The sequence below is a fragment of the Mesoplodon densirostris genome, chromosome 19 (assembly GCF_025265405.1).
Source record: "Mesoplodon densirostris isolate mMesDen1 chromosome 19, mMesDen1 primary haplotype, whole genome shotgun sequence".
In the NCBI taxonomy this organism is placed as follows: Eukaryota; Metazoa; Chordata; class Mammalia; order Artiodactyla; family Ziphiidae; genus Mesoplodon; species Mesoplodon densirostris.
In genome coordinates this window covers 34,201,940-34,222,283 of record NC_082679.1, presented here as the reverse complement: position 1 = coordinate 34,222,283, position 20,344 = coordinate 34,201,940, and the positions used below count along the sequence as shown (strand labels likewise).

Sequence of the window (20,344 nt, the reverse complement as noted above, 5' to 3'; positions counted from 1 at the left end):
TGGTGGTGGCTGATGCATTGGACGTGATGAATTATCAGAGCATGCGTTAAGAAGAAACTGAGAAATCTTCAGGGGGGATAAGAAAACTGGTGGAGAGTCACAGTTTCCAAATGAAAAATACTCTTTCATAAAGGGAATGGTTGAAAGTGTCAGAGGAGGGAAAGTGATTATTTGAGACAGAGATACTACAGGGAAGTGTCCGTGGGATTTGGTAATTAGGAGTCCATGGTAGACTCAACAACAGTAGTTCATTAAATAAAAGAAGACAGACTGAAGCCTTAGGAGTGAATGAAAGATCAAAGTGTGGAGGTGGAATCTGGGTTGGTGGGGATGGCGGGGAGGGGAGGAGATTAATTTGAGAGGGGCTCAGTGGGCTCAGTGGTCTTTGGTTCCTATTCCCCCCAAGGATTTGAATATTTTTATAAGTCTAGGGAGGAAGCAGTGAAGTGGGAAAAGTTAAGAATCAAACGAGAGGTAAATTGATAGAGTCAGTCTAGATGGGAATGGGATGTAGAGGAGAGGCAGAAGAACACGTTCTCCTTGGCAAAGGAAGGAAAAGGATGATCTGAGGTGCTGGTTTGGGGTAGACAGTTGAAGAATTCAGTTGATGACCTCTGCTTTCTTTGGTAAGGGACAAAGTTCTCTAATGGAGGAGTAGGTGAGGATTGGCTGAGAGCTGGAGGGGAGGGGAGAGGTTCAGCAGAAATGCTCTGGAAAATGGATCAGCAGTTACAAGGAATTGCTGAGTGTTTGCAGGGGCTCTGCTGAGATCAGAAACCTAATAATATAGAGATCATGCCTATTGGGAGATACGTATTTTTGGTGCTTGTGTTTCCATAGTCTTTTGTGTGTGTGTGTGTGTGTATTCTGTAATGAAGGCTCTGTACACGTTTGTTGAATAAATGAGTCAGTTGTTGTAGATCTGCAGACAATTTGGGGGAGTCTGTTTCTTGGGACCCAAGTACTATGTCAAAATTTGAATCCCTTTTCCTTGTTATGCTTTACTTTTGTGACCCTGGTTTTCTTTCTCTTCGGTTGATATTTTCTCTTCCACTAAAAAAAAAAAAAAAAAGTGCATGTCAGAGTGAAAAAGTAAATCCAAATACTTATTGTGTCTCTTCTATGGATAACACATTGTAGGTAGCTTGTCTTGCAAAAGAGTCAGAGGGGACAAGATCGTCCTTGCCCTTAAGGACCTTCCAGTGTGGTAGGAGATGTGGGCGGTAGGATAAAGCATAGGAAGAATTCATCATTATCAGCACATGCTGAGCATCATAAAAGAGATGGGAAGGAAGGGCTTTGAAGATTCCAAAGAAAGAGACAGCAACTCTGGTAGCCTGAGCTGGGAAGAATCCTGCAGGAGAGGAGGTGTTTGCACTGCATCTTGATGAAAGCATGGAATTTCAACAGGAGGCCATTAGCTGGGGGCAGGGTTATGTTGGGATGGGGGTGGAGAGAAGCAGCGTTTCAGATGGAGGAGGTGGCCTGAAGCTGGGAAAGAGTGGGATGCATTCAAGAAAGAAAATATATACCAGGAGGCTACAGATGGAGAAAGTACAGTTAGTTACTCATTATCAAGTTCGGGGACCTGGAAGTTTATCTTTTGCTTACTTAATAGAGCTCACAGGACCTCAGATGAAGGGCGGGAGATTCAAGGTGGATGAATTTCATTCTTTTTTTTTAATTATTGGAGTGTAATGTTAGTTTCAGGTGTATAGCACCTGATTCAGTTACACACATACATGTATATATCTACACTTTTTTCGATTCTTTTCCATTATAGTTTATTACAAGATATTGAATATAGTTCCCTGTGCTTTATAGTAAACCCTTAGCGTTTATCTGTTTTATATATGGTAGTATGCATCTGTTAATCCCATACTCCCAATTTATCCCTCCCTGGCTCCTTCCCCTTTAGTGACCATACGTTTGTTTTCCATGTCTGTGAGGCTGTTTCTGTTTCGTAAATAAGTTCATCTGTACTATTTTTTAGATTCCACATATAGTGATATCATATAATATTTGTCTTCCTCTGTCTGACTTACTTCACTTGATATGATAACCTCTAGGTCCATCCATGTTGCTGCAAATGGCATTCTTTCTGAATTTCACTCTTTATACGTATCAGAATCTGGAGGAAATTTTACTTTTGTTTATTAGTCACTTAATTTTCCAAAAATTACAAATTTTTCAAAAATTACAGATTCCAAATATTACAGACTTGTAAGAATTCATATTGATGGCTTCATAGACAAACTGTGAGTTGTAAAGGGCCCCAACATCAACATTTATCACAACCAAATTGCTTTGTAAGAAGTGGTTTCAAATTTATTAGAAATTTCTTCCAATTTCCAGTTAATATTTCATTCATTAACTTTAACTACAAAATCTAGTCTGATTCTCTTGTTTTTAAAACAATATTGAGAAGATAATGCGACCGTGGCAGTTTCAGGCTTCCAAATTTGTTGTCCTAGAGATAGAAGCAATCTTTTTAACCCTGTGTCTTCTAGATGTCATTTCCTTCTGAACACATCTGGATAATTCCTCATATTTAAAGGGTGTGGGTTTATTCATTGGAGAGGGGAAGTATTTCTTGCTCCATTACATGTATGTTTAATTTTGAGCTACCCCTATTTTAGAATTAAGTACTGCGGTGAAATCAATCTACAATGCCTTTTAACACATGACATTTCGTAGCTGTGAAAGGGTATTGGAAAAGCTCATTTTTCTCCCTTTTGCCACCACTCGTGATGAAGCGGATGTCTTCCTTTTTCCTTTTCTTTCATCTATGACTCAGCTGCTCTGGTGGGGAGGGATGTGAGGTGGAGGGGTAAGGCATGGCACTGCCGTGTGCTTATCATGGCCCGAAACCAACAGTTTCTGGGCCATATAGCCCTTCCAGCTCATTGGCAAACAAGGCTTTTTCACTAATCCCAGAAAATGCATCTTCTGCTTTATTAGAAGAAAATCTTTTTTGTCCCTTTGTTCTAAGGGTTTTTCCTTTAAAGATGTTTTTGGACTCTGGTTATCTATTGAGGGATAATTGATATGCTAAGAGCATAATGCTTATTATTTTTTCTCCCATAATAAATCAGATTGCAGGATAGGCATTCATCACATTTATTTACTTGTTTGTTCATTTGTTTATTGATTACAACATTGGTTTAAAACATTAAATAAGTTTCATCATATTTTCTTTATATAAGTAAAATCTTCTGTAGCCACAACCTTCCCTCTTGCTTCTCCACTTTTCTCTTCTCCCACCAAAACTGGAGTTGAGTATTAGAGTTTCTTTTGGACGTGGTTCCGTGTCATTGCCTGTGTGTCTATATTGTCTTCACAACCCCTTGAGGGCAGCTGGTACTACCCCTCCCTTATCTTTCTGCTAAGTGCCTTTTGTGAACAGCGAAGTGTCTTGGTGTCCCTAAATCCAACTGACGTTGAAATACTTCATCGTACGTTAAGTTTTCGCAGTGTTTAACAGGGCCAGTTCCTCTCTTCTTCCTGTAGCTTCTCTTGACGTTGGGAATGCCACTCTCTCTCGGCTGCACTTCTACAACCCTCGCCACGCTGTCACAGGCTCCTTTGCTGAGTCAGCATCCTGGACTTTAACTATCGGGGTTGCTCAAGGTTCTGTTCTAGGCCTCTTCTCTTCCCAGTGCCATTCACGTTCATGGCTTCACTGAACATCTGCACCCGTGAGTCTTACAAAGATTCTCACAAAAAAATTCTCTCGATTCCAGACCTTTCCCATAAACTACAGATGTTGCTTGGCCCCTCAAACCCAGTTGTTCCCAAACACAAGTTCGTGTGCCCAATGCACAGTGAGGCCACACAATACTTACACATCGGAGTTTAGAGCAGGAAAAGGTTTATGGCAGGGCCATGCAAGGAGACAGGTGGCTCGTGCCCCAAAAACCTTGCACTCCTCTAAGGGTTTCAGCAAAGCGCTTTTAAAGGCAGGGTGAGGGAGAGGTGTGATTAGTTGTTGCAGACTTCTTGGTTTCGGAATCCTTTGTTCTTGTAGCTGTCCATACAGGTCAGGTCACATGTTCCTGTAAACCTCCAACAGACCAAATGCTATTCTCTGTTCTGCACCTTTTTATCTCTATATGAATGGACTCTTAAAGGTCAGAGCCCTGAGACTAGGCTATCCTGTATATTGCAGGCTGTAGGCAACATTTTTTTTTTTTTTTTACAAAAGGTACAGAGCCAGCATGACTAAGCACAGGCAGTAGAACAGATCTAATATGGAGTCGCTTGTTCTTGCCTGTTATAAAACTACAGATGTTTCTTGGTCCCTCAATCTCAACACATTTAAAATGCACCCATGGTTCAGCCCACCCCCCAACCCCAAGTCTGATTCTGTTCCGCTTCCTCCGTTTGGATGCATGGCACTGCCACCCTCCAGTTACACGAGCCCCAAACCTAGCCATCTTCCCTGATAGCAGCCCCTTCTCCCTCACCCCTCTCAACTCGTTATGGAGTCCAGGGGAAATCCCTGGATTCCATCCACTCCTCAACTTTCCCCACCTTCACCTCCCTACCCCCACCATTCCCACCTTAGTTAATGCAACTGTCACCTCTCAGCTCGTCTGTTGCAATATCTTCCTTCTGCTCTACCAGCATCTATTGTAATCCATTCTGTACCCTCTGTCCTTCTTCAAGGCATACTTCCCAGGTGAAGTCTCACCAAATATTTCTATATTTCATTTAATTGCTATCTTATCTCTCTTCTCCGGACTATATGCTCCATGGAGTCAAGAACCATCTTTTTTGGCTCATGTCATATTCTCAGTATTTAAGCAAACTCCCTGGCACATAGATGTTATCAGAATATATTTGTTGCAAGAATGAGTAAATGAAGGAACAGTAAAAATTGATTATTGCTGTTTCTTTTTTTCAATATTTTTATTTATTATGTGCTTTGTGCTGATAGAGATTAAAGAAATCCTTCTTAGGAGCAGTTCCATTGAAACATATATGGTTTTTCTGATTACAGAACTAGTAGATGCTAACTTTAGAAAGCACACAAAAAAAGGAAAAAATTATGTCACACTGTATATGGTTTTGAATCATGGTTTTCTATTAAACCATGACCATTTTCCTACAACATTAAAACCACTTTAGAATTGTTTAAAATAAAATCCATGACGTACAGCCTTTCTAGAATGTTTATATTTGATGCAGTATCATTCTTGGGAAGATCTTGTTTAGCTAATGGAGTTATGAACTGTTGGAGTTCATAAGGTTTGATGACTGTTAGGCTCCCTTTAAAATATGTGACATTGTGCTTATTGTCAAAGATATGTTTTCTACTTCAGTACAACTGCTACTTTGTAAAACTCCATGTTGTTATCTGGACCTTCCATCATTCAGATTTCTCAAGACCAGGGTGAGCATTCTGTGGTTAATATCTGTCCCAAATCAACTCTTTATATAGATCCAGATGGCCATCTACAACATCCACTTCAGGTTCTGCCATTAGAAATTAAATCTTGTCTCTTTGGTAAAGTTACTTTCCTTGTATTAAAAACTGCCCTGGGGCTTCCCTGGTGGCGCAGTGGTTGAGAGTCCGTCTGCCGATGCAGGGGACGCGGGTTCGTGCCCCGGTCTGGGAGGATCCCACGTGCCGCGGAGCGGCTGGGCCCGTGAGCCATGGCCGCTGAGCCTGCGCGTCCGGAGCCTGTGCTCCGCAACGGGAGAGGCCACAGCAGTGAGAGGCCCGTGTACCACACACACATAAAAAAAAACTGCCCTGACTAGTAGGGGAAGCAACTTTAAAAACTTTTGCCCAACAGTGGAGAGAAAGCAGTGAGGGTTTCCTTGTAGCTCTTGTTTTTGAAAGGCACGTGCAGGGAGTTGATAGTTGTTCAATGCCAGAATGAGATGAACACTTGGTGTTTTGTCAGCCCTTCTTTTCTGGTCAATGCAAGGGTCAAGAACTCTGACTTAATAGAATACATTTCCTGTTATCTCTGGAGGGTTTATTTACCCATGTAGAAGCATGATCTTTTATGTTGAGAGTTTCCCTTTTATATGTACCTTTCCCCCCCTAGTTGTGCATTAGGATATTCAGCTTCACCTCTTTATAATCCGATGAAAGTCATTAAAACATGATGAAAGTGAAACAGTTTGGGCGGTAGGTGTAGTTTTTGAGGGCATGGTCTTTCTGTGAGCACTTATTTTGGGTATGGAGTGTTTAGACAGCACAGTGAAGGGAACAGCTCGTGGCCAGTACCAGATGGACATCCCTCACGGAATGTGTTCCTTATCCCAGGGGCCCTATTATACAGGGTTTATTTTCAATATTAATCTTGATATGAAGACAGCTGCAGTTCTTTAAAAACTCATACCCTAAATTTTTTTTTTTTTTTTTTTTTGTGGTACGCGGGCCTCTCACTGCTGTGGCCTCTCCCGCTGCGGAGCACAGGCTCCGGACGCGCAGGCTCAGCGGCCATGATTCACGGGCCCAGACGCTCCGCGGCATGTGGGATCTTCCCTGACCGGGGCACGAACCTGTGTCCCCTGCATCGGCAGGCAGACTCTCAACCACTGCGCCACCAGGGAAGCCCCCTAGTTTGTCTTTTTTAAGAAGTTTCTGAGCAAAAATTTCCTCCCCTGATAGATTGCATTTTAACTGTGGCTAGCAGGAGAATGAGTACATTTTTAGTTAGGATGCACATACTGTTTTTAGTTTAACATGCAGCCTAGCTAATATCCCTTTGTGATTGTTTTAAGATTTTTACATGTCTTACCTCCTTTGGGGTAACTTTTGCATTTACAACTTGATATAATTTGCCTTCATATAGTTGAGTCACTCTTCTGGAATAGAATTTGGATTTTGCTGAAGTGAGTAAAATTTGATATATGATTTAAGAATAGCTGCTTATAAATTGCTGTATAATCACATCTTTTTAAATTCATGCAAAGAAATGTTAAGGTAATCTTGAATGTACTGGTATATGACAACTGTTTGGGATTCCAAGAATAAAATGCTTCCCTTATTTAGGGATACTTAAATTCATGGTTATTTTATGTAAAATGCTAAAATAAGTTTGAGCTATACACCAGATTAACACTGACATCTTGACTGAATTCCATTATTTGTCTTCAAGTTGAAAGCCAACAGTTCCTACTTTGAAGGGATTTTATTTTATGATTATGTTTAAAAAACCATTAGCCTCATACTCAAACTAATTGAAATATAGGCCTAGAAGTGGGGGGGAACCTCCTTTAAAAATAAATATAAGATATAAAATCTTAAGTTACGGATTTCGGGATAGCTGTTTGGGAGGAATGTAATTTCCCTCCCTCCTGCCCCAAGACCTTATCAGGAGTGGGATTTAGAGTCTCGTGTGAGCCCTCTCCTAGTAAAAGGTTTTAGATAAATAAGCAAACATAACTGGTAAGATACAGAGAACTAATGAAAGCTATACGATCGCCCATCTGGTAAAAAGTTGTCCCTGCAGAATTCAAGCAATCATAAAATCACAGAAAAATGTATGTAATCAAGATATTCTTGCAGTGTGAGCAAAAACTCCCAGCCCTACACTGTAAAACACTAGCCTTGACATGTTTCCATAGCCAGAACAGAAACAGGGTTCTCGTACACTCTTATAATTCCTTATCAAGTATCTGAGGCTTGTTCTTAAGCTTTTGGAAATGATAGATGTGAATTAATAGACATTTATAGACATCATGTAATCCTGTTTGATTTAAATGATTATGTATTATGTATGCTGGCCAACTCTTATCATTGATGATTTTTGAGTTAAGTGGGCTTCCAGTATTTGGTGTAACAAATATGACTGAGACTGGAAAATAAACACGTTAAGTCACTTATCATTCTTCAGGAAGAATTTATAGGTTTATTGCTCTTTTTAAAATGTTAGCCTTAGAATAACATCTTAAACTATTTCTACTTCTTGACTTACTCAAAACAGGGAAAAAACACGCAACTGAGTATTTATATAAATGGAAAGCATCAGAGCTGACAACTAACTAGTTGATACATATTGGAAACACATTTAAGATAATCCTTAATTGCAGTCAATAATCTTAGAAGTAGATATATCCAAAATCAGCATAATGCCCACTTGAAGAAAGAACACTGATTGTGTTTGGATAGTGTAGAAGCAATAATCCTGTAATATGTATTTTAAAATACTTTAAATAGCTTTTGTTTATGCTTAATGTATGAATTGATCTATATCAGGATTTCTCAGTCTTGGCACTATTAGCATTTTGGATGGGATAATTTTTTGATGCAGGAGCTGCTCAGTGCATTGCAGGATATTTAGCAACATCCCTGGCTTTTACCCACTAGATGCCAGAACACTCTCTGGTCATGACAATAAAAACTCTCTCCAGTCAGGATCAAATATCCCCTGGGGGGCAAAATTGCCCCTGGTTGGGAACCACTGATCCGTATACCTGTGTATTTGTATCTGTATATCTATAGCTTTATCTGCATCTCTATATGAGCATATTTGTTTTAGGCACCCAAACATGATATGACACAGTTTAGGAGCATTAAATTTTATACTTTAGCGATCAAAGAGTGGAAGACAATGTAGAAAATCATTGATGTTTTGACGGAATTCATACTAACTCATAATTAGAGGGATTGATTGAAATTAGAGAACACGTTGTTTTACCTTTGGTTGGTAGAGTTTGGTTACTGAACTAGAGAAATGCTGTAATTAGTTGAAATGTTTTCATTTAAAAATACTGAGGAACATTTTGCTTAATGTGTGGTTCCGTTTTTACATTTGAAATTTCATAGGGTTGTGTGAGAAGCAAGGCCCAGGAGACTGATTGAAGGTATTCAGTATAAATATGTCATGTCATTAGAGACCTGAAAGTTTGCTTTCAGTGGAAAGTCTCTGAGGTCCTTAGTCTTTTGATTGCAGCGTGAACTACAAAGTCTGGCAGTACAAGGAAAATAACTCAGATTTTATCTTAGATGACTTTCCATTTCTATTTTGTTTTAAGACTTGGCAGTGCTTTGGCAAACCCTCACAGTGGTTCACCTGAATTTGAAGTGGACTGAGTCATGTGCCCAAAAATAATAAATGGCTTAGCTACACACTGAAGCTGCCAATTGCAAGGACCCCTGAGTTGATACTGAGGCCATATCAGTTGAGTATTTCCTGTGGGCCAGGCCATGGTGCTGCAATGGCCAGTGGGTCACATACAGCCTCTGCCCTCGAGGGAGACATGAAAATGGATCATTTTAGCACAGTGTAGAGTGATGTACAGGTTGCCTCAGAGCTTGGAAGAAGAGAATCCAGTGCAGCCAGGGGTGGGCAAGGTGGTTGCAAGGAAGGTTTTTCCAAGATGTTGTTTTCTTTTTTTTTTTCTTTCGGTTTTACTGAGATATAATTGACATACAGCATGGTATAAGTTTAAGGTGTACAGTATAATGATTTGACTTACATTATGAAATGATTATCACAGTAAGTTTCGGGAGCATTCATCATCTCATTCAGATACAAAATTAAAGAAATAGAAAAAAAATTTTTTCCAAGCGATGAGAACTCTTAGGATTTATTCTCTTAATGAGTTTCATATATAACATGCAGCAGTGTTAATTATATTTATCATGTTTTATGCTACATCCCTAGTACTTATTTATCTTATACTGGAATTCTATACCTTTTGACCACCTTTATTCAATTCCTTCTCCCCCTCCCCCCCAACCACAAATCTGATCTCTTTCTCTATGAATTTGTTTGTATTTGAAGTATAATTGACCTACAACATTATGTTAGTTCCTGTTACACAGCATAGTGATTCGACATTTCTATGCATTTCAAAATGATCACTATGATATGTCACCATGAAAAGATGCTACATAGTTATTGACTCTATTCCCCACACTGTACATTTCATATCTGTGACTCATTTACTTTGTTTTGCAACTGGAAGTTTGTACCTTTTACTCTCAGAAACCTATTTCTATCCTCCCCCCCAACCTCCCCTCTAGCAGCCATCTGTTCTCTGTATCCGTGAGTCTGTTTCTGTTTTGTTATGTTTGTTCTTTTTTGTTGTTTGTTTTTTAGATTCACATATAAATGAAATTATATGGTATTTGTCTTTCCCTGTTTGACTTACTACACTTATCACAATACCCTCTAGGTCCACCCATGTTGTCGCAAAAGGCAAGATTTCTTTCCTTTTTTCTTTTTTTTTTTTTTGCGGTACGCGGGCCTCTCACTGTTGTGGCCTCTCCCGCTGCGGGGCACAGGCTCCGGACCTGCAGGCTCAGCGGCCATGGCTCATGGGCCCAGCCGCTCCACGGCATGTGGGATCCTCCCGGACCGGGGCATGAACCTGCGTCCCCTGCATCGGCAGGCGGACTCTCAACCACTGCGCCACCAGGGAAGCCCAAGATTTCTTTCTTTTTTATGGCTGAGTAGTATTCCATTGTATACTACTACATACGCATCTTCTTTATCCATTCACCTATTGATGGACATTTAGCTTGTTTCCATATCTTGGCTATTGTGAATAATGCTGCAATGAACATCAGGGTGCATATATTTTTTCAAATTAGTGTTTTTGTTTTCTTCAGATAAATATCCAGGAGTGGAATTACTGGATCTTATGGTAGTTCTATTTTTAATTTTTTGAGGAATCTCCGTACTGTTTTCCATAGTGGCTGCACCAACTTACATTCCCATCAACAGTGCAGAAGGGTTCCCTTCCTTTTCTCCGCATTCCAAGGTGTTGTTTCCTGAGTATCTTTGTAGATGATACCTACTGTGTGCATCAGTGGATCTACTTATTATAAACGAATCCACACTAAAGTGCCCATGACAGATGAGACCTAAGTTGTTCTTCCTCCCAGGGATATTAGAATTTATTTCGAGACACAGCCCTTTCTAAACCCAACTGATGCACTACCGGTAACAGAAATTTACATGTGAATGTCAGATCTTTTGGGGACAGGGCAGGGATCTTTCTGGTTGTTACAGTGACATCAAAGAAAGTAGCCACTTTTTCTCTCCGGATTAATGGCTACTCTTAGCTCTCATTTCAGTACTTTTCAAGAAACCAAAACAGACCAAGCACGTCTAATTTACAAGTTGCTATCATTATATAAAAGATGCCCACAGTTTGCCAAATACAATGGAAGACACACAGAGAAAACATTATTCTTACCTTCTGGAAGTTATACTCTGAATCTTTTCTTCTGCTTATTGTCGGCTGATATTCCTTCTCTTCTGTCTTTAGTCTTTCCTCTACTTGCAAACATCTGCAAGTGTCCTTTTGTCCATACAGCATGTCTGAGCTAAACCTCTCCAAAGAGCAGTCTGTACTTACTGGTTCCCATATCTACTCTTCCTCTGTCCTCTCTGCTAAGAATGCATGCATCCCCGTTTCTTTGTCTGCCAGGCCAACTTTATGACAAGTAGTTTTCTCGACCAGAGTGCTCTTGTCTCATAGGCAAGTTCCTACACAGCCTTCAAGACCCCCATTTAAATGGCTCCTCTTATTTGAAAACTTCTGCTGACTTTCCAGGGGGAGTGCTTTGCTTATATCTCTGGTGCAGCACCTGTCATGTGGCGTCCTACCTATCTTTTCCATTAGAGCTCTTCTTGGGTTGAAACTGAGTCTTATTCACATATTTTTTACCCAATATCTACTGTCTTTTATATTGTAGGCACTTAATAAATATTGCATGAAATGTTTCAGTGATCCATTTATTTTTCCCACATTACCAAATTCCTACCTTTCCAGGCTCTTCACTCTCAACTTGTTTTTTTTTTTTTTTTTTTTTTTTAAATCACATGCCTCTTCCACATAAGACCCTTTGCTGGGGGCTTTGTCTTATGTTACTTCTCCTTACGTAGCCCAGTCCCACAAAGTTCTATCCTTTCCTCCTTAGAAATGAGGAAACAAGCTCAGAGAGGTAACATGAAGCAACATACCTGATGATACCCAGCATGTAAGTGGTAAAGCTGGGATTTGAACTTGGATCTTTCTGGCTCATTCATTCACTCATGCATTCCACTGATAATACTGATACATACTTACTGTGGGCAGCCATACTTACACTGGGACCAGAGGAAACCACGTGGAACCAGACGAATTCCTTGTCACCACAGACTCCGTTCTAGTAAGAGGAGAGACAGACAACTAAATGGGGTGAAGTCAGGCAGTGACAAGTCCTGTGAAGGGACATAAAGCAAGGGAATAGACAAAAGACCAAGGATGGGGTGTATGTGGGGTTTGAACTTGTCCTTAAGATGAGTTCGGTAACTTGCCTACCATCCCATAACTAGCTCGGCAGGATTGGAGCACAAAGCCAGTTAGTCTGACTCGTGATCTCAAAGTGCTGTCTGTATTTCACTCTTCCTTCTATTGCTTCTGCCCAGTCTTGGCATCTGCAACTTTGCACCAGGCTTGCCATGTTAACTGGTCTCCCAGCTTCTGTCTTTCCTGATACCAATCTTGCATACCTCCCACTAGCTATGTGCTCAGGGGCGGCCTTTACATCTCTCTCGCTACCTCTTCCCTCCAACAAAATCCTTCCTGGACCTTCCTGTTCAGTGCATTTCAACATACTTAGACTGGGCTTCAGGGCCCTCCAGAGCCTGGCTGCAGACCATCTCTTCCAGCTGACCCCACCTTCCCTCCACACCTGCCCCTCCCCTGCAGCCAGATAGGTCTCTGTTCCTGGAAAGAAGCCAGTACATGCTGAGGTCTGCAGCTTCACTCACCCCATCCTCTCTGCCTGGGACACCCCCTCCTCCTGCCTTCCTCCTTGGTTCAAGACGTGTTCCTCGGAAAGGTGATTCCCTTTTGATTCCGTCTTCTAAACTTGCAGACCATTTGTCAGTGTCACTCACTGACCTGGCCCTTCGGTTGATAACTATTTTTGTCCTATCACCCTAACTGAATTGTCATCGCTTAAAACCAACAAACATGCCTTCTACTTCTACTTCTTGAGGTCTTCAGAAAGGTAGATATAGCCCCAACCATATCCTTTTAATTAGCATCTAATAGGTACTCACTGAAGTGTTGGTAAGGCTTTTGGGAGGAAGTGAGATAAACTATAATTACACAAAAGGCACGGTCACTCCACAGCATATTTGGCCCCTTTTGGTGTGTATTTAAGGAAAATCAGGCCTTTTCCTATTTTCTGAATGTTGGTGATGCTCGGTTGCTGGGCCAGTCCCACAGATTGCTCCATAAAAGAAAACTTGATTTGAGAAGCTTAGTACCCTCTCCTCTACTTATATTTGTTTTTCTGATATTAAACAAGTGCAGTTGGGTCTCAGAAGTTGTTGGGACTTTTTTTTCTTTTCTTTTTTTTTTTTTTCTTGCTCCTTCTAATTAGTCCAGATGGCTATGCAATTCACAGACTCAAATGTGTCCAGATCATGAAAATCCAAAGGCCTCCCTGTTTGGGTAGAGTCCATATGTTTAGGCATTGTTGTTTCTTGTGTGGGTCCACAGAACGTGTTGAAAAATCTAACAGTGAAACTTGCATTTCCTACTTGGTCCAAGTTAGGATGTTTCAGTCCTTCCTCCTGGTCATGAGGGGAGGGGAGGGGGGGGTCACCTCACAAGTGATTACTTTTTCCTCTAAGCAAGAAAGGTAATAAGAGATTGTAAATAATTGAATGAAGGCTTTATTTCTCTAAACACTACAGCCTGTGCTATATCAGCATTTCAGGAAGATCAGCAACCTATATATGGAAAGGTTTTTTTTTTTTTTTAAAGAAATTTCTACCCATTAGCCTAAAATTAATCAGGCTCATTGTTTTCAAGTATGAGTGTATTTTAGAGTTCCTGAGAAGTCGGTAAAAAAAAAATACAGATTTTTAGGTTCCTGCTGCCTAGAGATTCTGATATAGTAAATCCACGGTGGGGATCAGGTCATCTGCACCGTTACCAGGCATCTGCTTATTCCGTGGTCCCTAGCACCACACTTTGAGAAACTCTGACCTAGACTACAAAGCAAAATCTTCAAAAAACAGGATATTTTTCAATGAGAAAAAAATCAGGTATCAAATTTCATGCTCAAATTCTTGCCCCAGTGATGTTAGATTGTTGGCTCTCTCTTTTCTTTTTGCCTCTTTTTTCACTGCAGCTTGTTTTTGGCCACTGAAGGCATCCATCCTTAACACTCCAACCCCACCCACCTAGCCCTTTTTATCTTTTCTAGAAAAGGGTAAGTGCATTTGCTAGAATAAAGCATTTTTTTTCAAGCTAAGTATCTCTAGTGTTTCAAATATTCATTTTATTAGAATGTATAATTCTTCCTCTTACCACTTTTTCCCCATAGGCGTGGTTTTTGGAGGGACCTGTGGTGACAGATGCTTGGTTTCTCCTGTTCATTTGAATTTCAAGTGCTTATTCTGTGCCCTGCTTGGCTTGGAGGACAATTCTACATACCATCATTTCACATCTAGAAATTAATTCATCTGTTTGTTCATTCAATTGAGATTTATTGAGCACCTACTATTTATCAAACACTCTTCTTGGCACTGGGACATCAGTGTAAACAACAGATAACACATTCTTATTAAGTTAACAGTCTAGTAGGGGGAGAAATACAAGAAATATGTTGAAAAGTTATGGAAAAAATCGAGTAGGGAAAGAAGGGTAGAGTTCTAGAGGTGGAGGAGGGCTGCCAAGAAATTTTATACAGTGGTCAGAGAGAAGGTGACATTTGAGAAAAGACTCAAAAGGAGGGAAGTGAGCAAGCCATGGGGACACTTGGAAGGACAACAGTCTGGGCACAGGAAACAGCCAGTGCAAAGGCCCTGAGACAGGAATGTGTCCGGGGTCTTGAAGCAAAAGCAAGGAGGCCGGCAGGGCTAGGGTAGGATAATCAAGGGGGGAGAACATTGGCCAAGGTCAGAGAAGAAATGGGGCCATTGTACAGACTTGGGCTTCTTCCCTTGGGTGAATGGGCAGCCATTGCAAAGTTTTGAGCAGAGGAACGATGTGATCTGCCTTGGATTTTCAAAGGATTCCTTTGGCTCTGTGCTGAGAATAGACTGTGGTGGGAGCATGGCAGAGCCAGCAGGACCTGCCAGGAGGCTGCAGCAGAGATGCGGGAGGGAACGGATGGCTGGGGCCTGCCTGAATCCTGTGGAGGGGTGGCAAGCGGTCAGCTTTGGATATAATTGGAAAGATGAGCCAACAGAGTCCTTTGATGACTTGATGAGGGAAGGGAGAGAGAAAGACTGGATTCAAGGATGATTTTTGGCCTGAGTCACCGGAACTGAGTCACTTCCCCATCAAAGGAGATGAGGAAAGGCTGCGGGTGGAGTGGTTTGGGGAGAGGATGAGGAATCCAGTTTTGCTTGCATGATTGAGATGCCTATTGACAACCAAGGGGAAGTGCTGTGGGCAATTGTATATATGAGTCGGGTGCTCGGGAGATAATTATCTAGGAGTTTTTAGCGTATGCAATGGTAAATAATATTTTTGAAAGTTTATTTCTTTAAAAAAAAATCTTGCTTTGTACTTGAACCTGTTAATGTATGTGTGCATATGTATATATGTATGTGTGTATAATTGTATATATGTGTGTGCATAATTCTCTCAATATATAATTGTATAATTAGCAGAATTATGTGTGTATATGTATGTATGTTCTTCTGCTAATTATACCTCATAGTCCATTGTTTGCAGTTTTTTGTTTCTAGCCTATTGTTGACCCCCTAACCTTTGGTACAGACTGACTTTATTGACCAAGTCATTCTCTGTTTCCTGGTATGGCACTCCAAATTTACCTCTGATCATCATCAGTATTATTATCATTCGCCATATTGGGCTCGTGTTCACTCTTTTGGGCTTTCTATCTTGAAACAGATTACTACTGCTGAAAATGGTTAAAACTTGATTATCTCTGGTAAGTTCTTTTCCGCGGGGCAGTTAACAGAGGCTTCGAGAGTGTGTGAACTTAGCAGTGCAGCATTCTCTATCATGTGACCATGCTTGGCACACTTGATCCACGATGGCACAGTTCATTTGTGTAAGCAACTTGACAGATGTCCTTACTGAGGCATCAAATTGGATGGTGTCTGCTAACAAATCTAATGGGAAAAAAGAAAAGAGAATTCAAAGGATTATCTTTTTTTTTTTTTTTTAGGATTAAATTTGTGCCGTTTAGCTGTTTGATACCCTGTAGTTAATGCTGTTTTATTAGAAGCCCATACAGTTCTTCACATGGGTGTCAAAATAATTTCAGTGAAAATGATGTTGTGTGGACTCACCAGGCTGAAGTCTTCGTCTTGTGATTACAGATGGGTTATTGTCTGCTGTTTCACTGTCTTCCAAGCCTTTTGCTGGACGAGCTAGACTTAACAATCTCCATTAATTTACTTTGGCATTTCACGTGGCTCGTCGGGCCACAAACACGATGGTCTTTAATAATTTTTTTTTAAATCCTGCAATGCTCCTTTTTAATTGATGTCCTTCATAAATTGTATTTGCCAAAACTATAATTACTCATCAAGCAGTGAAAGCAAACCTACCTCCAAGTACAATGAAGATGTTCTTTTGCGAAATTATTAAGATACAGAAGTTCGACACGCAGAGTAATTGTTTTAGCTCTGCTTTATAATTATATCTTTTGAGAATGTATCTTTGGGAATCACACCTATTAGAGCCTATCAAATTGGAAGGGACCGATCATCACCAGCGCACCTCATAAATGCCCCTGCCTCACAGTGACCACTTCCCAATATATATGAGGTCTTTAAAACAGTTGGAATTGGCCTATTTCTTTCATAATGTTTTTAAATGCTCTTTAGAGTGGTTAACTCTCTGTTTCACCTGAATTTCATTTAATTTATTTGAAATATTTTGTTTTGACTCTTGAAATCGCATAGAAGAACCTTATATCATTGGGTAGGGGATCCTGGAAGGAACATCAGTGGAGAGTTACCATCGAAAAAGTTTGGAAATAGGCCAAATTAAGGTGACTTAGAATTGCATAATGTAGAAATTCGCATTTAGTTGATTCGCAAAATGCGTAAATTTTACCATGGTGCAAAATTACGATATTAGCTTTTATAAGAAGGATCCAGGGATAGTAAGAAAGTACTGTCAATAAAGGATTTGGAACAAGGTTTCCCAGAGTGTGTTCCCACAAGGTGTCGTGGAGGAAATGAAAAGGAAGCGCTCCACAGCGAACCTGGGAGAGAAGTTTACCATCTCCCACTTAGAGTCAGGTGTGTCCAAGTAGGAACCTTGCCGTCTTTTGTGTCATTTTGTCTCCAGTGTCTTGCATGTTGTGGGCATGGAAATATTTGCTGAAGAGTGAACTGCAGGACTTCTCAGAGCCTTTAACTTTACAGCGAGCACTGTGACTCATCCAAGAGAGGGCGGTGATCCGCAGCCTTTCCCAAACTTATTGGACTTTGGGACCCTTTTCTTGAGGAATGTTTTACTAGACTTAGTAAATGAGATACCCTCTGGGAAATTCAAGCTTTGAGTAAGATCGTTAAAAATAAAGTTTTGAAATTGATCACTGAGTGAAATATTCAAGTTTTTTGCTGCGATTGGAACCTAAGTGATACAGATTGTGCAGCAGGAGGGATGTCAGACTTCATTGCTTGTATCTGTGATTTTGGGCAAGTTGCCTGACCCCAAAAAGCCTCAGTATGTTCATCTGTAAAATAGGGATAGTAATTATATTTCTCTAACTGGTTCTTGGGAAAATAAGTTACATTTGGTCCCACTCTGGAAAGTTAAATGAAATTATGTAGAGGACTTCACTGGGTAAACCCTTATTACCATTATCACCATAAAAAAAGTAAGGGGTAAAATTGCTCCATTTACAATGGTTGATTATGATACACTGAAGTTAAAATGCGATCGACCTTTCTTCCTCTCTCCCTTCCTTCAACAAATAGTGGAGGGCTTCTCATATGCCAGGCGTTGTTGTTAGTTCTGAGGGAGACGGCAGTGAACACAGTTAGGGCCCCTTCCCTCGTGGACCTAGGGTTTTTGTAGTATAATGTGTTTACCGATGTCATGGTCTCTTAGAACATAAATTTAATGGTACACAATTCAGTTAAAGTTAACTGTTCTGAGGTCATTATATTAGAGATCCACCCCAAAGGATCACTTTTTCTCTCAGAATTGGACCTGTTCTTACATGAAACAAGCAACACAAGATTCAGAGGTCATGTTTTAAAAGAAAATAAATAAAATTAAGCTAGCATTACTCAATAAGGTAAAGCCAGGGAAACGTGGGATCCCTTTCTTCCCGATCAGGTCCACCATGGCAGTCGGGTGGCCAGATTTAGCAAATAAAAACATACAACATGCAGTTAAATTTGAGTCCCCCATAAATAAAGAATAATTTTTTTTCTATAAGTATATCCCAAATACTGCAAGGGACATACTTATACTAAAATAAGAAGTGGTATATTTAAAAATGAAATTTAACTGGGCATCCTGTATTTTTTTTTTTCTGACTACTCTTCCTCTCTAAACCAGGGCCCCAGCCCCCTGCACAGAAGAAAGATGATTGCAACAAGTCAACGTCTGAATCCATCTGTGCAGAGGAGATATTTTACCCCAAACAGAATAGGAACCTTTGCTTCCATTTGAAATTATTTATAGCTGTTGCCGCCTGATCGCCGAGTGTTTCCAAATTAAAAGCCATTAATTAAGGCCTTATATAGATACAAAAGATATGCGAGGAGTGCTTTGTAATTCCAGCTCAGTACTTCAGGTGAGAGCTTTTCAAATTACGTGGACCACTGGAGCCACCTGCTTGAGGAACCACGGTGGGAGTCGTCTCGTGGCTCATCAGCACGCCACCGTGCCAGCGTTGTTACTGATTTTTCTCATTTCTCCAGGGCAAATACTAATTAATGGATACAATTCACAGCTGATTAGCTGTGGTTTCTTCAGTAATTACATTCGCATACTAACTGTTCAGAAGAGGATTTCTAACCCAGTTCTTATTTCACTCTAAGCTTAATTTGTTTTTTGAATTGTTTAGGCCCTTCTTTAATAGCCATTTTATTTTTCTTTGTTGTTTTAGGTGCTATTGGATAATAAGTGAGTTTAATCTTTAAAAATATGCTCTCTGATAATGAGCTGTTTGCCTTAAATGGATGTCTAATTCCCCAACAAAACCTACATTTAAATAACAGTAAAGTTGTGATACAGGCTTTTAGGAATTGGTATGCAGAATATACATCGTGGCCCAAGTTCTCATAAATCTCCAAAAAGAACATTCTAAATGGAGGCCCGAGATCTTAACTCTAAAATCATCCATTCATCAAAAATTCCAAGATAGAAACCTATCCCTTTTCTTGCATATATTTAACGTTGTAAAAAAAAAATGGGGGTGCCTCCCTGGTGGCGCAGTGGTTGAGAGTCCGCTTGCCGATGCAGGGGATGCGGGTTCCTGCCCCGGTCTGGGAAGATCCCACATGCCGTGGAGCGGCTGGGCCACTGAGCCTGCGTGTCCGGAGCCTGTGCTCCACAACGGGAAAGGCCACAACAGTGAGAGGCCCTTGTACCGCAAAATAAATAAATGAATAAATAAAATAAATAATGGGGGAAAACTGTGTGTGTGTGTTCATGCTCCTGCTCACATGTTTCTTTTTATTTTTAAAATTATTTTTGAAACACTTTATTGAAGTATCATGGACCTACAAAAAAACTGTACATATTTCATGTATACAACTTGATGAGTTTGAAGATAAGTATACATTTGTGAAGCCATCACCATGTGTTTTTGATATCACATGGCTTCAGAGAAACTAGATAAAGGGCTTTCTTAAATGCTAACAAATACATCTTTCATAAATCCTTATAAAGATACTTATCCAAATGAATCTGAGGGCTCGTTGTGTGAGGATGTATTTAGGTGTGATTTTACAGGGTGGGATTTTGCTTCTGTAGACCATAAAAAGCGTTCTGGAACCCTTAGAGCCTTCCGTATAAATCCTGCTTGGTTCTTGGATCCCTGACACGAGAAAGTGCAGCGTGTCAGTCCCACTTCTGTGCACGAATCCTACAGGTTCAGAGTCAGAGGATGAGAGCCCCCCAGAAATAAGTGCTTGTGGGTTTATTGGGAGGAGGATTATGTGGGTATTTCATATCTATGTGTCTGTATCTATATTTATTCTCTGTATTTATCTGTGTGTTTGTATCTATCTGTGTACCTATCTCTTTGGGAAAATTGTGCCTTTTACTTTAAATAATTACTAGCTCTATTTATAATAGAGAATGGATATACATTTCACCCTGTGGAGACCAAACCTATGTGTTATTTGATGCATGAAAGGAAGGAAATAATACACTTTATAAAAAGAAGGGCATTCTTTTACCATTTAAAAATCATGAA

General features: G+C 40.3%; 1 protein-coding gene across 1 annotated transcript in view; it reads left to right on the top strand.

The window, feature by feature from the left end:
• Positions 1–20,344, top strand: part of TOX3 (TOX high mobility group box family member 3) — a 104,949-nt gene that overhangs the window by 52,611 nt on the left and 31,994 nt on the right. The gene's annotated exons all lie outside the window — the stretch shown is intronic.